The sequence below is a fragment of the Mesocricetus auratus genome, unplaced genomic scaffold (genome assembly GCF_017639785.1).
Source record: "Mesocricetus auratus isolate SY011 unplaced genomic scaffold, BCM_Maur_2.0 Super-Scaffold_100676, whole genome shotgun sequence".
In the NCBI taxonomy this organism is placed as follows: domain Eukaryota; kingdom Metazoa; phylum Chordata; class Mammalia; order Rodentia; family Cricetidae; genus Mesocricetus; species Mesocricetus auratus.
Genome location: NW_024429266.1, coordinates 13,245,630 through 13,252,874, shown reverse-complemented (window position 1 = coordinate 13,252,874; position 7,245 = coordinate 13,245,630).

Here is a 7,245-nt window from a genome sequence, read left to right as displayed (position 1 = left end):
ACAAACGAATTCTTTTTTAGAGGTTTTAATTTAAAAGATTGTATTTCCGGGCCAAGGTACATAGCTCTGCTTGCCTAGCGTGTGTAAGGTTGGTTCCAGTCCTAGCCCCAAAGAACCCGAACCAAAAATCAAAATTCAACCAACAGACACCCACAAATACACACTCCCTGCTGTCCACATGCATCCATGGCAGTTCCCTTGATGCTTCCACGGAGAAAGGCAAGCATCTCTCTCTTCATTGCACTCAGAGGAGTCCTGAGTACAGTGTTCACAGCTCCTTCCAGGGGCTTCTCTTTTATGTTACCATCAGGACACCCCAGAGTCACTGTGCGAAAATGCTTTTGGATGGATGAGTTCCCTTGAGATGGTAAAATTGCTACGAAAAATGATCTGCTTGACAAAGAGGCTTTAGGAAATGTTCTCTAAAGGAAAATGACCTGGATATCATGTTTGCTTAATCCACAGCAAATGTTTATTCAGCATGGAGCATGTGTCCGGCAGCAGGAGGCATTGCAGCCCTAGATTTTGAAGAAAGATAAGAGGCCAGGTGTTGTGGAGGCAGGGTGCACACCTTTAGTCAGGCAGATCACAGAGAGTTCAAGGCAGAGCCCAGCATTCAGGAGACGAAACGGAAGAATCTCAAGCTGAAGGCCATCCTAGTTTGGGTGTATAGCACGGTACATCACGAACATTCCACGGTCTCTGCACCTCTTTCTTTCTTTGTTTTGCTAGGATCTTGTCTGCAGCCCTGTCTGGCTTTAAGCTCACAGTAATTCTACTGTCTCGGCCTCTCAAGTGCTGAGATTATCATACTTGAATTTGTGAACAGTGCTCAGACATTTGTTGAATGAATGCTTCCTCCCGGGAATTTTTATTTTTGAAGTTCCTTGCTTTGTTCTGTGCATACAGAAAGAGACTGATACATATTTCTTAACTGAATAGGTGAAAATGGTTGAGATTTTGGAAGGAGAAGAAAATTACAAAAATTTGGCAACTTAACCTGCTGTCTGAGAACTGGGGAACATTTGAGGGGCTGATGTGAATTTAAGAAATATTCTCAGAGCCAGGCGGTGGGGGGTGGTGCACGCCTTTAATTCCAGCACTCGGGAGGCAGAGGCAGGCGGATCTCTGTGAGTTCGAGGCCAGGCTGGACTGAGAGCCTCCAAAACAATACAGAGAAACCCTGTCTCATAAAAACCAAAAAAACAAAAACAAAAACAAAAACAAAAAACAAAAAAAACCCAAAAAAAGAAAAAAGAAAAAAAAAATATTCTCAGAAGGAAAAATGAGGGTAAGGAAGGGGCCCTAACCTACACACCACATCTGTTCATCCACTGGCCAAGGGTTTACGTAGAATCTACCATGTGTTGAACACTAGGAGGCAACATTGCCATAGACTCTGAAAAAAAGATGTTTAGAAGCCAGGTGTGCATAATCTCAGCACTGGGGAACCTGAGACAGAAGGATTTCAGGGTCAAGGTTATCCTAGCCTCAGGTCAGCCTCAGATACATAGTGAAACCCTGTCTCCAGGACAAAAAAAAAAAGGAATAAAAGGATAAGGAAGAGAGGGAAGGAAAGGAGAAAAAAGAAAGAAAAGAAAGAAATGGAAAAGGAAGGAGGGGGAAAAGTGATTTAAAATCAAAATAAGCTAGGCCTAGTAGTTTTTACAGGTCTGTAAACCCAAAGCCTCAGGAGGCAGACCGAAAGATTAGAAGTCCCAAGCCTAACTCAGGCCGTAATGTAAGTTTAAGGTCAATCTTGGAATTTAGTGAGAACTCGTCTCCAAATGAAACACACAAAAAAGGGCTGAGGATGTATCTCAGTGAGCTTACTCAGCATGTGTGAGGTCCTACGTTTGATATCCAGTACCATTAGCTATATTTTTCCTTGTCAGACAAATGAGTGACATTTAAAAAGTAATCCTTGTGTAGCATCCACACTTAGCTTGTATCCAGATAGATGTGTAAGATCCCAGGCAGAATCAGGCTCTGTAGCTGCTGCTTTTCCTGTGTAGACACACTGTGGGAATGCCGAGTTTAGAAATTAGGCAGTGATTGCCGAGTTTAGAAATTAAGCAATGATAACTCTGGACTGTTGAGGTGCATGCCTTTAAGCCCAGCAGTACACTCAGGATGCAGAGGTTATTTCAGATCTCTGTGAGTTCAAGGCCAGCCTGGTCTTCAGAGTGAGTTCCAGGGCAGCCAGGGTTACACAAAGAAAGCCTGCCTTGAGAATAAACAAAACAAAAAGCAAACCAGAAAAGAAAGAAAGAAGTTAGGTGGCATAAGGGATTAAATTATGTTTATTTGGCGTGGGGGAGGGGGGTGGATGTCCTGGTGTGTATGTGGGAGTACAGGGACAGCCCCAAGGAATGGGTTTCCTTTTTTCACTTGTGGTCCCAGGAAGCAAATCGAACTTGTTCAGCTTCACAACAAGTGCCTTCACCATCTCGGCCATCTCCCTGGCTCCCTGGACTAAATAATGATAAAAAAATAGAACAATGATAATGATAATAATTATATTTACTTTGTTCACTAAAGCAAATAATTGGAATCAACCTAATTGTCCATCAACAGATGAACAGATATCTAAAGTCTGGTATATGTAAAATGGAATACTATAGTTCTAAAGAAAATGAAGTTTAAAAATTTGTAGGAGCTAGGTGGTGGCACAAGCCTTTAATCCCAACACTTGGGAGGCAGGCAGAGGCAGGTGGATCTTTCACAGTGAGGCTCTAGGATTAATTCCAAGCACTTCCTAAACAAGAATGCTTTTATTTAGGAGAGATAGTTCATTGGGTAAGAGTTTGGACTCCAACACTATATTAAAAAAAAAAAAAAGCTGAGGACCATACATGGTGGTACATGCCTTTAATCCCAGTACTTGGATGCAAAGGCAGAGTTCATGTAAGTTCAAGGCCAGCCTGGTCTACATAGAGTTTTCCAGGCCAGCCAGGGCTGCACAGTGAGACCTGTCTTTTGTTTGTTTGTTTGTTTTGTTTTTGTTTTTCAAGACAGGGTTTCTCTGTATTGTTTTGGAGGCTGTCCTGGAACTCTCTCTGTAGACCAGGTTGGCCCCGAACTCACAGAGATCCTTCTGCCTCTGCCTTCCCAATGCTGGGATTAAAGCCATGCGCCACCAACTCCCGGCAGAGACCTGTTTTAAGAAAAGAAAAAAATTACCCTGTGTGGCCATGCACTCACCTGAAATAGCTCACAGCATTGTTGTCAGTTATTTTTTATTCTTTGCTCTTACTCTTTGGAGGCCTGCCACTCAGCACCCAAATAAATCACTCACACATGGGGGCTTATTCCTCTTTACAAATGCCCACATTAGCTTGTCTTATTTCTTGCCAGTCTTCCTTATCTTAAATTATCCAGTCTATCTTTTGCCTCTGGCTTTTTCCTTTTCTTCTATATATTTTACTTTCCCTCTTACTCTGTGGCTAGTATCCTCTCTCCTTCTTCTCTGGCTCCTTCTTCCTTTTCCCCAGATTTCTCCTCCCATTTATTCTCTCTGCCTGCCAGCCCCGCCTATCCTTGCTCCTGCTTCGCTATTGGCTGTTCAGCTCTTTATTAAACCATCAGGTGTTTTAGACAGACAAAGTAACACAGCGTCACAGAGTTAAACAAATGCAGCATAAACAAGAGTAACACACCTTAAAATAATTTTCCACATCACAGAACTGTTACAGGTGCTGTGGGGAACTGATACAGAAAGATACTGGGGCTTGCTGGCTACCAATATATCCAGGTTGAGTGTTAGACCCTGTCTCAGAGGAGTATGGTAAAGATAGATGCTCTTCTCTGGCTTCCCGGAATACACCACTCAAACATACCTATGCATGCTACATACACACATATATACTTACATGCAGACACACATGATCATGAGCACATACTCAGATACATATATGTACATGCACATATACACATTAATACACATATGAGGCTTAAATCCTATGACCATGTCATGTTAAACTCTAGTTTTTAGTTTTTAATTATTTTTTTAGACAGGGTTTCTGTGTGTAGCTTTGGCTGTCCTGGAACTCGCTCTGTAGACCAGGCTGGCCTCGAACTCACAGAGATCCGGCTGCCTCTGCCTCCCGAGTGCTGGGATTAAAGGTGTGTGCTCCCACCGCCCTGCTGAACTTTAGTTCTTATTAGGAACATTTAAATTATCTTTGTCCTCCGCAGACTACTACCTGGGGCCAGCCCGTCCTTGACTGTGCTTGTGTGGCTCTCAGGCGCGAGTACAGCATAGTCCCTCCTCTCTGCCCACAGGCTTGCCTTTCTTCTCCACCAGGAGCGGTGCAGTAGCTTCTACAGCCCCATTCTGCCCAGTTGATGCAGCACTACCGATGCTGGGCAGCAGGTGGCGCAGAGGGACCTTGAAGTTTAAGCTCTGGCCTGAACCGTCTTGAATGGATCCAGAGGGGAAAAAAGCCTTTATCCATCTCCTCCTCACCTTCCCCTTCCCTCCCTCTCCGCCCTCCCTTCCTCCTCTTGCTTTTGTGATTTTGTTATTTGTTTGAGACAGGGTCTTACTATGTAGCCCTGGCTGGACTAGAACTAGTTAGTCTGTAGACCAGATGTAGAGAACAGAGGGATTAACACCCTCTTCTGGCTTCTTCAGGTACTCACCCACCCCTACACATAAACAAACAACAAAATAAATCCTTAAAACAAAAAGAATGCTTCGTTTGCTTGTTTTTGTTTTTTCCAGACAACGTTTCACTGTGTAATAGCCCAGGCCGTCCTGGAACTCTCTTTGTAGACCAGGCTGGCCTCAACTCAGAGAGCTCTGCCTGCCTCTGCCTCCTTAGTGCTAGGTTTAAAGCCCACCACTGCCAGGCCAAAAAGAATGTTTTAAGTCAAGTGGAGTATACACATCTGTAGTCCCAGCTAATGGGAGGCAGAGGCAGGAGGTGACTTGAGCCCAGAAGTTTGAAGCCAGTCTGGATAACACAAATGAGACCTCGATTCCAAAAAGGGAAAAACTGAGTACTTGTTAAATTTTTCTGCAACCCAAGGCTTGGGAGGTAGAGGAAAGAGGACCAAATGTTTAGTGCTGGGCCAGCGAGATGGATCATGGGAAAAGGCTTTTGTGGCCAAGCCTGACACCCTGGGTTGGATCACTAAGCCCCATATGGTGGGAGGAGAGAAGGAGTTGTTTCCTGACCCCTCCCCCCCACATGCTCCACGTCATGCACAAATGAGTAAAAAATGTCAAATTAGTTCAATGTCATGCTTCAGCAAATAGCAAGTTTTAGACTAGACTAGGGTCAGGTGACTGTCTTAGAAAGCTAGCAGGCGGTGGTGGCGCACACCTTTAATCCCAGCACTCAGGAGAGGCAGGCGGATCTCTGTGAGTTCGAGGCCAGCCTGCTCTACAGAGCTAGTTCCAGGACAGCCTCCAAAACAATACAGAGAAACCCTGTCTCGAAAAAAAAAAAAAAAAAAAAAAAAGGAGGGGAAAACAAGGGAGGCAGGCAGTGAGGGAGGGAGACAGGGAGGGAGACAGGGAGGGAGGAGAGAGGGAACTAATGCCAGGTGTGGTATGGTAGCACAACTGTAACATCAGCACTCAGAAAGCTGAGGCAGGAGGATTGCCTAAGTTTGAGAACAGCTTGGGCTACACAGTGAGTTTAAGGCAAGTTTGTGATACATACGAAAGCTGTCTCAGAAATGAGAGGATGTGCAGGAGGGCAGAGAGGAACGGTACTACCTACTGGAAATTACGCATCACTTACCTCATGGAGCTTCTGGAATACTTTTGAAGAGATAACCTAAACCTACTAACACTGTACAATAAAACCAGGGAAGAGATGAGTTTTCCCTCTTCTAATGATAGAGATCACGTGTGTGTGTGTGTGTGTGTGTGTGTGTGTGTGTGTGTGTGTGTGTGTGTTCTCTCAACTGCTGAGCCATCTCTCCAGCCCAGCCTTAGACTCCTGAACCTTCATCTCCACATGCTGGAATGACAGCTATTTGCCGAAATGCCCAGCCTCTTTCTTCTGTATAAACACACACACACACCCCTGCTGTGGTGTTGTAGACGGAATGTCATATCCCCTAAAATTCATATGTTAAAAATCTAACCCCAATGTAATGACACTATAAGGGCATCACCTGAATGAGATAATCATCCTTATTTAGGGGCCCCAAATAACTGGCCTGTTCCTCCTACCATGGGAGAGAGGAACATGGATGCCTACAGCCCAGAAGTGGGTTCTTTTTTTTTTTGGTTTTTGTTTTTTTTTTTTTTTTTTTTTGGTTTTTACAAGACAAGGTTTCTCTGTATTGTTTTGGAGGCTATCGGTCCAGCCTGGCCTCAAACTCACAGAGATCCGCCTGCCTCCGCCTCCCGAGTGCCTGAATTAAAGGCGTGCGCCACCACTGCCCAGCCCAGAAGTGGTTTCTTACCAGTATTGTATAACAAAACATTTCTTGGGACCCCGGAACACACAGGTCTACACACCCAAGAAATGGAGCCCGTGACAGACCAAAGCTAGATACCAAAGTCCAACTTGGCGAGCCATTACGTTTTATTGAAGTTACTTACAGGAATAGGGAACAGAAATGACCCAAAGGTAGCTGCATCACCAAGAACCTCCCCAGCATGGGTGACAGCTCACAAAGCTGGGAACCAGGAGCACACTGCACAGCTTGCAGGCAACTCAACAGTTTGAAGACGGTCCCTCCAGCTGCCTCAGTTGGCATAAGCCTCTTCCAGACAGGACAGCGGGTTTCTGCTGCTTCCAAGCACCTAGTCTGCTCTGAGAGAGTCTTCTCCACAGTATAGCTCTCCTGTATGTGGGGAGTTCTTCAGATAACTTCCTTGTTTGCTCTGGCAGGGCGGGGCCTAAGCGAATTTGGTCAGTTTCAGGAACTTCCCGAAGCTAGTTTGAGTTGTTTACCTTCCTGCTTAAGGAGTTTCCTGCAGGATAGACTATTTTAATCTTGCAGGAAACAGTTACCCAGCAACCAGTCTTCTGAAAGGCCAGTGTCGTGATCTTGAAGATCTCAGCTGTCATGACTGTGACAAAGGGCTGTTCTTTATAAACCACTCTCTGTGGTACACAGTGATAGAGCAGACACAGACTAGAGGAGTGACCAGAGAGATATCATCCTCAATCTGTCATTTCACACGGTGGTGATATTTAGTCTGTGCTCTAACAAATAAAGCTTGCCTGAAGATCAGAGTGTGGGACTAGCCACTAGTTAGCAATAGAGGCCAGGCAG